The sequence below is a fragment of the Phyllostomus hastatus genome, unplaced genomic scaffold, assembly GCF_019186645.2.
Source record: "Phyllostomus hastatus isolate PE091 unplaced genomic scaffold, TTU_PhHast_1.1 phas_scaffold_78, whole genome shotgun sequence".
NCBI classification, from domain to species: Eukaryota; Metazoa; Chordata; class Mammalia; order Chiroptera; family Phyllostomidae; genus Phyllostomus; species Phyllostomus hastatus.
Window position 1 is genome coordinate 91,571,424 of NW_025334041.1, and position 15,176 is coordinate 91,586,599.

General features: G+C 36.7%; 1 protein-coding gene across 3 annotated transcripts in view; it reads left to right on the top strand.

The window, feature by feature from the left end:
• The first annotated feature begins 3,333 nt into the window (after positions 1-3,333).
• Positions 3,334-15,176, top strand: part of VPS54 (VPS54 subunit of GARP complex) — a 103,530-nt gene continuing 91,687 nt past the window's right edge. Inside the window, exons 1-2 of one of the 3 annotated variants that reach the window (XM_045828432.1) lie at positions 3,334-4,057; positions 10,342-10,422. The gene's annotated coding sequence lies outside the window, so the exon portion shown is untranslated. The remainder of the gene's footprint in view (positions 4,058-10,341; positions 10,423-15,176) is intronic. The other 2 variants (XM_045828433.1, XM_045828430.1) reach the window with 2 other exon arrangements.

The following is a 15,176-nucleotide window of genomic DNA, read 5'->3' on the forward strand; positions in this document are numbered from 1 at the left end:
CATGCCTGGGTTGCAGGTCAGATCCCCAGCTGGGGGCATGTGAGAGGCAACCGATTTATATATCTCTTGCACACTAATGTTTCCCTCTTTCTCTTTCTCCTTCCCTTCCCCTCTTTCTAAAAATCAATAAATATAATCTTTTACAAAAAGATAGTATACATTAGATATGAGGAAATATTAAAACATTCAGATTCCAATCATCATGTTATAACTTGTGATTTTTAAACATTAGAACATTTTTAAATAGCTTACATATGATGGATAAAATAATTCAGGGCATTGGATCAAAAAAACAAACCCAGATGAAACCACTATCAGCATAATACTTTCAGTTCATTAGTGCACATGAATTTTGCTTACCAAAGATAATTTACACTAAACACACAACGTAATTATATACAGGAGGCCTGTCCAGAAAGTATCCATCCATGTAATATGAGAACTAAACATTTATTGAAGAAGGTGCAACATACAAGAAACTGTACATAGGACAATGATACCTTGGTCCCCTTCCAAGTAGGCACCTTGGCACCTCACATAGTTCTTCCAATCACCATCAGCTACCCCATCGTATTTTGCTGAATCTCATTGATGGTCTAAAAATCTCTTTCTTTTTAAAGGTGATTTTAATTTTGGGAAAAGGCAGAAGTCACAGGGCACCAAATCTGGGCTGTGGGAGGGCTGAGTCATCTGAGTGATTTGTTGTTTCACCAAAAGACTGCACGAGATATAATTCATGAGCAGGCACATTGTCATGATGAAGCTGCCAATCACCAGTTGCCCATAGCTGTGGACTTCTGAATCATCTGAATAGTTTCTCCATGGAGGAATGTTCAAGCTTAAGGCAAAATCTGGTGCAGATTCATTGCTCTACTCACTCAATCATTCTGAATGTGAGGGCCACACAGTACACATTCTCACTCAATGGTGTCTGCTGCCCCCACTGACTAGTACAGTGAGGTTGTCATTGTTCACTCGTGCACATTCCAGGCTCTTCTCCTTGGCTGCCAGGTTATATCGGTGTCAGTTATATTACCAATGGCTGGACTTTTACCATGCAGACCTTGTATATTTAGCAATATAGTAGGCAAGAGAACTTGAGTGGGTTTCCATTTAAGGTTTGCTATTGCAGAAAAAAGAGGGGCTAGTGCTCATGTCTAACTAAAGTGCAAATAATTTTTCTGATTGTTTCTTCTACCAGTGTTCCTTTTCCCTTCTGAATTTATATTGGCATGTAAATGTACAGTTTCTGTCAAATAGTTGTTTAGAATAATGTTTATTGATTGAGTTGACATGTTAACCTCTCTACTGTCACACAAATATGCCCTGAAAACAGTAAACATAAAAATAAGCCTTTTATAGGTGTTCCAGAATTTTTAAATTTGCCCATTCTTCCTCTGATGAGAATATATAACCCTGATATATTATCACCATTCATAATCTTAACAGTTTTAATAAACATTATGCCAAATACAATGTTAGTAATATGGTAGCTAAATATTTTCTTCTTTTTTAGGGCAATGATGATTTATATCAGTTTTTCTTAATTTTCTGTTATCTGTGCTTTCTGGAAATGAACACTAATAATATATCTATACATATTTGTGATTTGCCTTTTCTTTCTAATACTGAAATGATTCCAGTGATAATAAATGAATATATTAATTAATTTGAAATTGATCCACCTAATTAAATTACTTGTCCAGTGAATAGTTTGTTGTTTTGTTTTGGTTTTGGCAAATCTAATCAATAGCATTTACTTCTCTGTTTAGATTCATGATTATGATTTGTTTTGTGGAAAAGTAAAAGTAGACATCATGCTGGATCCTTGAAAGAACTAAGCACAATAACCAATATTTATTTTCTCCCTGTGGCATGTTATCTACAGTTGGATAATAAGTGCAGCAAACCAGTCTGTCTTGTTCTAGTGTTTATGAAATACTTCAAGGCTATTCTTTAATCCAATTGCCCACATAGAGCCACTTGGAATCTTTTTTGGAACAAGGTGGAGTACAAATGCAAATAGTTTTTGAAGGAGACTTGACTTGGGGTGGTGAACACACAATACAATATACAAATGATATATTATAGAATTGTACACCTGAAACCTATATACTTTTAGTAACCAATGTCATCCCAATAAATTCAATAAAAAGGAAAAAAAAACAACCCCAAAACAGTTTTTAAAAGGCCAAACCACCAGTTTTAAGGCAGCTTTCGAACTCTTGATTTCTTGGTGCAGGGTCAAAATATAGGAACTTGCTAAATCCATTTCTTACTAAAATCTATGAACTGATTCTAGACTTAAAGTGAAGTTATTTTCCTTTCTGGCCTTAGATGTAATTTGGGGAATCTTTGCTTAATATTTTGATAATGTAAACTCACCTGTTTTTTATGAGATCAGGGATTTAAGTGGGTTTCTCTATCACTTTATAGTAAAATTTATTTCATGTTGGGAATTGATATCCTCACTCTTCCGTGTTACAAAATTGTGGAGAACTGAAATAAGAAAAACGTAACGTAAACATTACCGCTCAAATATTTTGTTTTTTCTTTTTTGTCCTCCCCTTCCCCCAACTGTAACTCTTTAGTGGGTAAAATAGTACTTCACAAGGAGTTATGTTCACAGTTTTTAAAGTGACTTTTTGGAAGTGAAACTTGCATGGATGTTTTTATCAGTTCCCAACTATGAGTTACATTTTCACTTTTGATGTGTTTAAACATACTAAGTGCCTTTTAAATGTCTGAAACCTTGATATTTTTATTCAAAGAAATAGTTTCAAAATGAAAGAAAGCTTCTGAAAATTAAGACATTGGGAGTCAAATGAATAAGGGTCTTTTTTTCCTCTAAAAATCTTCTAAAACATTCCCTTTCTTCCGGATTGTATTTTATTGAATTAAGATTGTAGGCCCTCTGAAACCAGGCTGAATTGGATTACCATTAAAAATCACAATGGGGAGGTATTAAATAATTCACACAGACTTCAAGTATCTCTGTTGATTTCAGTGCCACAGAAGTGTGGTAGATGCCTGGGAAGAAGGCCTGAAGTAGGGAAAAAGAGAGCTCGGTGGGGGAGGGCCTCCATATAGAGACCACGTAGTTTTCAAGGTCCTGGGGGTCGTTGGGGAGGAGGTGACCTTTAACTTCTCAAATGACTTTTATTTGGGAAACTCTGAACAGCGTTCACCTTGAGGGGGTGACAGGAGAGGTGGAATGTTGTGGAAGCATGTACTTTAATAAGTAGTGGTGATTTAGGGACTTCCAGAGTCGGTGGGTCTGGGGAGTGGGCGAGGGCTCAGTCCCATGGAAGGCGGAAGGCGGCATCTGAGTGCTATTGAGAACTCCGGGTGGGGGAAGGGTCGTGGGGAAAAGTAGAGATCAGCGTGGATTTCTGTCTTCGAAAGCAGGACTATGAGAGGGGGTGCAAAGGAACCGTGCGGGGTATGTTCCGCTGCGGGGGAAAGCCGGCTGCGCCAGCGCGGCAGACCCTCTCTCGAGTCGGCGAGCGCTCCCCCTGGCCCCGGCCGCGGCCCTCCCGCCCCAGCGGAGCCGCGCCGCGCGGTGGATTGTGGGCTGGGGGCTGCGGCTGCCTCGCGGCGGCCTCCGGCGCGGTCTCCCCGGACTTAGCCAGGCCGAGCGGGTCGGCGGGGTGAGGTGAGGCAGTCAGCAGGGAGCAGACACGCGGAGAGTAGTGGTCGCGGCGCGGCGGTGGCTCCCCTGCAGGCCGGGAATGTGGGAGAGGCGGTGGCAGCAGCGGCGGAGGCGGCGCTGCGGACCCGGGGGAAACTGCTGGCTGACAGGACACCCGGGAGAGACGTGAAGGAGCCTCCGCTGCCGCTTCTCCTCCCCGAGCGGAGTTGGGCTCAAGAGGGCGGCCCTGTGCTCCCCGGGCTGTCAGGCTAGGCGGCGCGGGGCTGGGGCGAGAAGCCGGGCTCGGGCCCGGCCGGGCTCCGGGCAGTGGCGGCCGCGGAGCTGCAGTCTCGGCGCGACGTGAAGGGCTGGAGGCGGCGACGATGCACTAGGCCTCGCTCTGGGGCGGCTGCCCGAGACCCGCAGGTAGGTGTCCGGCCGGCCCCGCTCCTTCCCTGCGCTTCGCGGCCCACCCTCCACCCGACCTCCTCTTAGATGAGAGGGACCCAGACCCCACCCCCCTGTCTCCTCCCTGTCTCCCAGCCGACAGAGTTTCAGTCGTAACTGATCGGCGCTGAAGCCCCATTATCCTCTCCGCCGCCGCCTCCTCTTTTCACTCTGTCCCGAGATCGGGCAGGCAGCTGTGCATATCACCTCCAGCCTGTGGCCCTAAACGCCGTTCTCGCCCCTCTCCCGGATCCGGGCTCCGGGAAGTTCCACCACCCTCCTTTGATGCTGCCCCCAAACTTTCTTTTTACAGCCGGGCCCTTGGGCCCACTTTTGATGCTACTGGAATAATTTAAATTTAAAAATTCATTTTTATTTCTGGGGAAGGCTAGCCCAGAGATTAACTCGGTGTTTTGCAGTTTGGCAATTTAGCTCGCAGTATTTTGTTCAATAATTAATGTTCTTCAGTTCTACTTTCTGTCTCTGCTTTGATACAAAGGCAGGCCTTCCCCGTCGTTGACAAGGGAACTTTTGCCTGCCCATTATAATTGACCACTTGGGCTGTCCATGTGCTGAGCTCAGAATGGTATTTTTAGAATTTTGGCTGAGCCGGGTAGCATTTTAAAAAAATTCCCCTTTAACCAGTTTTATTTTTTGTTTTCATTGAGGCTTTCCTTACTTTTGAAGAATTAAAATGTTTGGAGTGTTTTTATTTTTAATTGGTCCTTTTTCTGATTTACCGAACCCCAGAGCAATCTTAATTGTAAATGCTTACAAGGCAGGTGATATTACGATAGTATACTGAGAAGTGTGTTATTGTGAAAATTGCAGATTTTGATGGATATTCAGGTTGACTTTTATAAATCTATAGAGAATTCTAATTGGAAAAGTGCTTTGAGAGCCTTAATCTTTCTAAGCATTTATAATAGAACAGAAGAAATGATGGGATTTGTTTGTTTGACTGTATTTATATTGTAGTTAGAATCTGATTTCCTAGCAATAGTTGTTACTTGATGGTTCATAGTAGTCATCATTGTTCATGATAGGTTTGGGTAAAAATGATCACTATATGCAGATTTTGATTTGAGGGGTTAGGTGTTTGCAGTTTAATGTGATTTGGTTATTTTTAAATTATACTCTGGTAACTTCAGAATTATTACATTACTAGGACAGACATTATAGTCTGAGAATAGTCTCTTTAAAAGAAATTAACAATGTTTTAATGACTTTCTTTATAAAAAATGTATCACAACAAAACTATAAACGCTGTCCATGTTTTCTTGTTGTTGACTGTACTTATATACAGGGCCCGGCAGAAGTAATGCCTGCTTGAGTGTGGTTGGTAGGGTAGTGATTTGGGTGTAATAATTTATAGTTTTAATTCAAACATTTCACCTAAAATGTCATATGGTGTGCTTGAATGTGACATGGTTATGTGACAGAATTACATGATTATGATTTTTATAATAAAAGATTTTGTATAAAAAAGGGGCATTGTTTGTGCCGGACCTCTGTATTTTGTTCTTGTGGAGGTACTGTTACTGTAGCATTGGTTTTCTGAAATGTTTTTCATAGCTTCTAAATCATGTAACATTTACTAGGAAAATATGATTAAATTTACAATTTTTTTTTTTTTTGGAAAAAGTTAAAATTTATTTCCGGGCAGGTATTGTTTTAATTTTAATTTTTTCCTTTTTATTGAATTTGTTGGGATAATTCTGGTTAACAAAATTATTCAGGCTTCAGGTGCACAATTCTACAACATATCATCTCTATACTGTATTGTATGTTCACCGTCCCAAGTCTAGTATCAATCCATCACCATTTATCCCTCTATACCCTACTCTACCTCCTCTCCTCCCCATCTCACCCCTCAGCAATCACCACACTGTTGTCTGTGTCCATGAGTTCTTTCTCTTTTCTTTATTCTTTTTGTTCACTCCCTCCCCTATCCACCAACAGCTGTCAGGGTATTCTGAATAGGTATTAAGTTTTTCATAATTTTGGAACTAAAATCAAATCATGAAATGGCAAAATTTGCAGAATTTATTCTTAATCACATTTTCCTATCAATAAGTGTTGATAAACTTATTTTCCTGCTTTTAGCTTTTTACAAACAACTTTATTGAGCAAAAGTACACATTTAAAGTGTAAAATCAATGATGTTTTCTATATTTACAAAGTTGTACAACCATCACCATAATCAATTTTAGAATATTTTCATCACCCCCAAAAGAAAACTGCTCATTAGCAGTTACTCTCCATTTTCCGACTTCACTTCAGACCGAGGCAACCACTGATCTATTTTTCATCTCAATATTTGCCTATGTGGTTCATTCATATAAATGGTATCAGCTCAATAATTTGAAAGTTTTTGTTTTAAAATCAATTTACGTGCTTAAAATATTTTGAGGCAGAATAAGCAACTGATCATTGATATTAAGCGATGCTTTAAACACCTGATATACTTTTGATTCTATTCAGCATAGGTTAATATAATGGGTGCAGAAAGAAAAAAAGCATGAATGGTTCCAGTGATCTTAAGAGGTGGTCTGGTCAGCTGGGAGTCAATAATAAGTAAAAGCTGAAAGAGTATTTTTTGTCAATAAATAAAAGCTGAGAGTGTTAGGATAGTAAGGTAGGAAAAGACCTTAAAGGTCTTCAGCTTATTTCCTGCTTGCTGCACAAATAGATGGCAGGAACCAGATGAGTTCCTTGCTGCACAGTGGAAGCTTGAATCTCTAGGATGCATGGTTCAGGAACCATAATGTGGCCATGAAGGGCAAGAAATGGGGATTTGTCCATTAGAATTGTTTAGGTTCTCTTATGCATGTGTACATGTATGCATGTACATACTGTACTTGACATTTTACTAGCAGAGGAGGGAAAGAACTGGACATTTTTCCAGTGGGGAAGGACTAATGTTTCCACACATTAGTGAAATTCATGTTACAAAATCCTCTAAAAATGCTTTTAATATGTATGTAATATGTTATTACATACATATATGTGTAATATGTTATTTAGTCTGTTTGTACTATTACCATCTTATTTTTAAAAATCTGAATTTTAAAAACAATTTTTTAAAATTATGATTAACAGGGCTGCTTGGAGGCCTCCTTTTTCAAAGACCCAGGGCCCTAACATCTAACCAATGGTTCTCAAGCAGGGGTGATTTTACCTCCAAGGGACTTTTGGCAGTGTATGGAAACATTTTTCATTTTCACAAATGAAGGAGGGTGTGCTTTTGGCATCTAACCAAGGGATGGTGATAAACATTCTATAGTGAACAGGATATATCCTATCCCTTACCCCTGCCCCCCTCCCCCCCAAAACAAAGAATTAAATATCTGACCCAAAATGTCAGTAGTATTGTTCTAAACCTATGGTCTTCATGATTGTGGTAAGGGCTTGACCTAGTGGGAAAATACTCTCAATGGACACTGGTGGGTCAGATTAACTCTTTAGGTTCTCTAGCAACTTTCTTTGTAGGGGCAGGCAGTTGAGAGAAAAGTAAAAGGAAATGTATTTGTGAAACAATGCAGATATTCTTTAGTTTGTTTTGTTGTCTTTAAATCTGAAGAAAAAATTTCAATTTGTTTATTTATTTAAACTTAAATTATTGAGGTAACATTGTTTAACAAAATTATATGGATTTCAGGTGTACAATTCTATACTACATCACCTGTATATTGTATTGTGTGTTCACCACCCCAAGTCAAGTCTCCTTCCATCACTGTTCATCCCCCTATACCCTCTTCTACCTCCCCCTGAAGAAAAAAAATTTTTTCCTGAAAATTGCATCCTTATTTTACTGCAAATTTGAACTATTATGTTTTGAATTGTTCATTACTGGCACGTAGGTTTTTTGAAATTGGAAATAGATGCAGTGTAGTACTAGTTTGTTTAAGTGATTTTATTTTTCATGATAATGTCAACTGTCAAGAAAAAGAGAAGTGGGAGGTGGGTTTGGCTGAGGGGGGAGTGGTGAGGGGTAAATGCAGACAACTGTAATTGAACAACAATAAAATAATTTTTAAAAAACTCTACTTTTGATACTCTAAAAAAAGAAAAGAAAAAGAAGTAGGCTAAGTGTTTTAGTTAATTAATTAATAGTATATTAATTAATGTCCAAAAAATTTCAAAGCTTATACATGAATGTCATCTTTTTTTTTCTTATACATCCCAGTTTTGATTCTTGTTTTTAACAAGAATCAAAAACAAATTTTAATTTGTTTTTAACAACTCAGTTTGGTGATGAAAGAAGATTGACCATCGGGATCACTCTTGCTATTTACTTGCCTTATGACCTTAGATAAATTATTCAATCTTTCTGAGCCTCAGCTTTCTCTTCTATAAAATAAGAATAGTGCTAATTCCTGTATTATAAGGTTATTGTGAGAATTAAATGAGGTAATTGTGTTAAGATGCTCTATCAACTATAAAATACTATGTGAGTTAGTTAATATACCTGAAACAATTGTTATATCAGTTATAACTCAGTTAAAAAAAGAGTTAGTTACTTGTTTCAGAAGAATCAAATTAGAATGGTAGAGAGAAGTGCCAAAGGCAGGAATATAGATATAGCAAGGTAGAGAACAGTGACTGCTGACAGCCTCTTTAAGAGAGAAATTCTAAAAATATATGGGTAACAAACTAGCAAAATAATTAGTAGTATTACCATAATTAGAAGTTCTTTAATAGGGGCAAACTGACTTCCTTCAGTAGCTTCTGAGAGTATCACTGTTATAGAACAGTATAAAACTGATTATTAAAATGGTAAAATCAATTTATCAAGAGAAGGTTACCTTGCTTTCAAAATATGTTATTTGAAAAGTCATGAAAACACATGATTAATTTCAGAATTAAATTTTGCAGAAGTTACTTATTTGTGCAAAAAGTTTTAGCCTTTTTTGAGAGTAAGCTACAGTTATCTGGATTAATTCCCTTGTTGGGAATAATTCTTTGTATTTATTTACTATTCATGCCTCCTTTATATTTGAAGAGTTTTTTTACCATTGGTAATTATTCTTCAAATGTGAAAATTTACCTGAAGAAAGAAGGGTTTTAAACCTTCCCACTATTTATAAAATCTTTCTAGATTTGTTTCTTTTTCTATTATTTTTCAACATCTTTTTACACAAAAAGAGATACGTCGATTCTTTTTGACATGTCCAGTGTCCATGGTTTGTTCTGTAGCATTTAAAGTTGAATTAACTAAAATACATAAAATGAGTGGGGAAAAACATCTTACAGTTTTGTTAACTGGTCAGCTTTCACAATCTTACAAAAGTAAGACTTCAGGTAAACAGATGAAGCTATTTAGTGAGATTTTTCTGGGGTAGCAGGAGGGTAGAATAGTTTGAGGCAGTATTCAGAATAGGTCATGTGGTGGTATTGGTAGATGTTTTAATTTTTTTTCTTTGTTTTAATATGGTAAACTTAGAAAATTCAATTTTAGCCCTGGCTGGCGTAGCTCAGTGGATTGAGCGTGGGCTGAAAACCAAAGTGTTGCAGGTTCGATTCCCAGTCAGGGTACATGCCAGGGTTGCAGGCCATGACCCCCAGCAGCCACACATTGATGTTTCTCTCTCTCTCTCTATCTCCCTCCCTTCCCTCTCTAAACATAAGTAAATTTTTAAAAATCTTAAAAAAAAGAAAATTCAATTTTAGAAAGTGGGGGATGTTTAGAAAGTGGGGGATGTTTGTATGTTTGTATGTCTGAACTAGTCCCATTGCCTCCCTCTCTTCTTTGGTTTAACTTTTGAAAAGTAAAGGCATTTATCCTCAAGTATATTCCATATTCTGAATTAGTCTGTTTCTTCATGATTAGATTCTGGTCAAATATTTCTGGCAAGAATATTCCACAGATAATATGTGTACCTACCACTTTATCACCTCAGTAAGCATATAAGTCTGTTCCCCTGTTGGTATGATTCCAGCTTGGTCATTTGGTAAGGTGGGAACTGATAGACCTCTTAACCGTTTAATTAAATAATCATAGGATGGTATTTTGTGGCCATGTAAATATCCTGTTTCTAACAACCTTTTAAACCAGTGGTTTTAGCATCCATTAATAATTCTTGCTTGAGTAACTCATCGTAATTGTACTGGATGATTACAAATGGTGATTTTTTATAATTCTTTCATTCTGTCTACATTTATTATTTTCATTGACTTTTGATGGCAGTGAGGTCAAGTTAAATGAAGACTGAATATAAGCAATTGAATTTAAAAATCAGGTTATTCTTTATCTTTTTCAGAGCCAGGTGAGTTTTGGAGATGGAAGACATTGCTAAGGAGGTAGACCAAAGAGAGAATAAAAGTTCATCAATAAAGGGGAGGTAAGAAGAAGTAGCTGGAGGAGATAAGGTTGAGGGGAAAGAACTTTAATTTATTACTTGAACTTTTTTTTGATGGGCCAGTGAGATAAAAGATAAGGGTTAGGGAGTAATTAATAAAACAAGGTCTCAGATGTAGTGGGAAGAAGTGAGATCAAGAACAGCTAACTGGTTGGAGAATTAACCCTGGAAAAGAGTAGACACTTATACTGTATCTCAGACAGAAGCTGTGTGTTAGGAGTTGTGTGTAGGTGAGAATTAGGTATATCTGGATTTGCAGGGAAGAAGTCATATCTGAGGCCTTTATTTTGGGGAGGTGTATAAAGTAAAAAGTTTACTTTTTAAGCATGGGCTTGATGAAGGTATGCTAGGGGGTATGAGAGTGCTGCAAGTTTGTCGTAAGTACTGTGGGGTCTGGGAAAGAGAAGGGTTTTATAATAAATAAGTGAAAGGACTGCTGAGCAGGGCTTCATCTGAGGTTGGGACTTACAAATTTATATTTTTCATGTTTTACATAAGTTTTCTCTGGCAGTGTTTTGCAAGCCAGGAACAATGCAAAGCCATTGTATTGAAGATAGATGAGGGAGGAGATAATTGGAGATACAAGGGAGACTGTTGAAATAATTGACCACTGGATCCAAGCTAAGTAGAGAAGCTAGTAAGGCAGAACTAGGCCAAGAGACCCAAATAGTGGGGAGGCAGGAGTGTAGAGTAATGTCAATCAGTGATTACTTAAAATGATAATTTATTGTTGGTTTGGGATTATAGTAATAATGAACTTTATAGTTATTTACTTTATACCTTATTAAGATAACATTTAATATTTTCATTTCTGAACCACTTCCTGAAACTCATTGAAGATGAGTTTCTAGCTTTTTGCTTTATTTGCAGATTCTCAGCCTATTGATGTTTCTCTCCTTTCTGTCCCTCCCTTTTCTCTCTAAAGTCAATAATCATATCCTCAGGGTGAGGATAAAATAAAAAGTAGATAATCCAGTTCTTATTTTTGTTCTTATGAATATATTAATATACAATTTCTTATAGTAACTATTTTCGTAGTAGGGTCAGTTATACCGATTTTATTTTAAACTTACTCTTTGTAGGCATTTTAATGTGTCTAATGGTTTCAATATTTAAGATATATGTATCCTCCAGTTACTGTGAATGAGCGATTTTAGGATTTATTTGCTAATCTTTGACCGAGACATGAAAAACAGAATACTAATATTCTAATCTGATTCAGTTTGACAAAAATGTCTTAAGTAAAATAGTAATATCAGTGGCATCCAAGTTACATTTAGTTTTCATCAAATTTTTTACATGCTAGAGACAGATTTTTATCACAGTACAATTTTATTAATTCTAGGCCTGTGACTCTTAATTTTAGTGGCTGTTCTATTAATGTTATTTTAGTGTTTTAAGTCTGATGACTGCTTGGGGAAAAAACATTGCTTTTATTTTGAATAATATCTAGATTTAAAATTCATACATATATTGTTTTTAAGGGTATTTATGAAAATTTATTTCTGATGTGGATGTCACACATGAAATATTACTTATTTTGTAGCTATTTGAAATAATTTAAATTTAAAATTACAAATAGTTATACTTTTTGTCCTTTTAGCAAAGATTATCTCTATCTTATCTCTAAATCGAAGTAAATAGGGAACTTCAAGAAACAGGTATTCAGAGTTTGCTACAAGGCATAGGTCTCATAAGTGTCAAATGAAAATGTAAGGAAAAGCAAATTAGATTATTACAACTTTGTTCTTATTTTCTGGGTTCCTTTAGCTTCTTCCATACTCTTTTAATACCAAAATGACTAGACAAGTACTTATTTATATGATAGCCTTAATAGGTTAGCATTTTTGAAAGCTCAGGTATTTCTGTTTAAATTTTAGGTTCATCATTGAGATTGTGACCAATAATGTATATAATACATGATTTTTAAAAAACTAAGATTTTATTTATTTATTTTTAGACAGAGGGGAAGGGAGGGAGAAAGAGAGGGAGAGAAACATTCATGTGTGGTTGCCTTTTGCACGCCCCCAACTGGGGATCAGGCCTGTAACCCAAGCATGTGCCCTGATTGGGAATCAAACTGGCAAGCCTTTGGTTCGTAGGCTGGCACTCAATCCACTGAGACACACCAGCCAGGGCAATTTAAAAAAATTTTAAAGTACTTTTAAAGATTGTGGTTAAACTAGATTCTTGTCAGATGCTAATAAACCTTATACCTAAATAGTGTATGAGTTTATTGTTGTTGCTATGCTATATGAAAGAAGGTTAATTATACCACTTTCCAGAACGTGGCTCTTAAAATTCCAAAAGTGTTGTGGAAAGTGCTTCTTAGAATATGAGATATTCGAGATATTTAAATTCCTATGATTAAAAAAAAATAATCTCCACTGATTTCTATCAAATCAGTCCTTAGTAGGACATTACAATTTTGGTTTTTTTTTTCCCTTGCATATATCAGTACTTCTAAATTTGGGGAATTCAAATTTGCCATTTTTTGTTTGCTTTTTGAAAAAATAGTATTGAGTGTTGAATTTTCCTTTTTTACTAAATTTAAATCCATTGTATAAAAAAATGCTGACTCTGTTCAGCTCCAATGTAAAAATATTTTCTACTTTATCTGTACCTTCTCAAAATACAATTAGACATTATAAAAGTTCATTAATAAGTCAATTATTTAAAATTCAGAACACATTTTCTGTTGAGAGTGCTAAAATGATGGTCCATAGGAGCATATTTATTTGACATTGCAGCTCAAGAATTAATCTCTTTGCTAAGAATATACTGTATATTAAATTATACTGATGAAAATGTATAGTGTCTCTTTACTTGAAGAACAATTTTCTAGCAGTCCTAATTTTATAAAATTCTTTGAACCTAAAAAGAGAAAGGGAAAGTCTCAAAAAATTTATATCACAATCAGATGTTATTTATTTATTCATTTTTTTCCCATCTGAGGATATGTTGACTGATTTTTTTAGAGAGAGAGAAAAACATTGATGTGAGAGAGAAATATCCATGTGAAAGAGAGATGTTGGTCGGTGACTTCCTATAAGCATCCTAACTGGGGATGGAACCCACAACCTAGGTATGTGCCCTGACCAGGGATCAAACTGGTAACCTTTTCGTGTACAAGACAATGCTCCAACCAACTGAGCCACCTGGCCAGGGCTGCTGTCATTTGTTTTTAACATAAAATGGACATTAACGGTAATTATTTATTAGTGTAAATAATTGTTTTTGGATCAATAATTACTCTTTTAAGGAGAAAAGAGGAAAGTGCTGAGTACCTGAAATGTATGGGAGGCAGTAGCGAAAAACTCAGTTTTTTGTTTGTTTTTTTTTTTTGTGAGAGGCAGTGTGGAATAGAGACAGAGGTATTGAATTTAGAATCAGAAGGTCTGAAGGCAAATACTATATTCACAGTTAACTAAATGGTTTGAAACCAATTACTCGAACCTGTACATTCATCCACATAATGAGGATCATTGATTCATTCATTCACCGATTTACTTAGAAATGCATTTCTTACTAGGTTGTTAGGAAGACCAACAAAATAAACTGAATGAAAGCAAGCAGTTATGCACTGTATAAGTATTAAGTCAAATGTTAGTGACGACATAAATCTTCTTACTGTCTTTCCATTGGTTCTCTCTTCCCTGCCAACCTTTCTTCTTTAATGATAACATATTTTCAATGAACTCTTGATCTTAGGACGTTACAGCAACTTTAGAACTATTAGTGGGAGTGAGGCAATCCAGGTTTGCCCAAATCCCATCTGATTCCCCTCATTCCCAAAATAAGGGCATTAGGCAGGGGAGTAGGGTGAAAGTCAACTTTCTTGGATTATCTTACTTATTTTCTCATTGTTGCTTGAGAAAGTCCTGTCTTTCTCAAGTTGGGCATAGCCTAAGGTACCTCATAGTTCCTGGGTATGATGTCTCTCTCTTTCTCTCTGCCTCTATTCCCCTGTATATCTAAATTTTTCCTCTCCCCCATTTCCTTTCTCCAGGACCTTTTCTTGTTCTTTTTTAATTTCATCCCTTGGTTGGTTTCTTGCTGTTTGCCTATAAATACGCTCAGGTTTCCCATGGCCTAAAATAGTCTTGCTCAACTCTTAGTCTGTTTTCTTTCACCATCAAGAGATGTTGATCTTGTTGCCTTTATTACTTCATCACTTAGTTAACCACAAGTGGTATGGCTTCTGTCCCAACCACTGTCCTAAATTTGTTCTAATCCAGTGTTTTTGAAGTTAGCAATTTCCTTGACCGCTTTCTCTGCAACATGTTGACACTACTGTTCACCCTTTCCTTCTGTATACTTTTGTTTTGGCTCCTAAAGAATGGTATTTCTGGTTGTTTTCTTCCTTCCCTCTTAAATGTATTTGCCTTACTAAAGCTCTGAGCTCTCATTAGCTTGCTTTCCCCTCACTTTCTCCCTTTGTAATATTACCTTCCTGTGACTAAAATTATTTACTCTGTCAATCCTGTGATGTAATTGAACAGAGGCAGGTTTCTGTTCATTATAAGGAATAATCTTTTTCCCTAAAGCAATTATCATTGTTTTATAGCAAATAATCTGCTTTTGAAGTAGTCAATTCTTCATTATTGAAGAAGGCTTTCAATTGGAGGCAGAAAGGCCCCTTGTGGAAAGGATTAAGATATTAGGTAGAAAGTTGACCCAGATTAAGTCAACTCAGAGATTTTAATTTTTATCCCATCCAGGCCATTCCCAAGGAT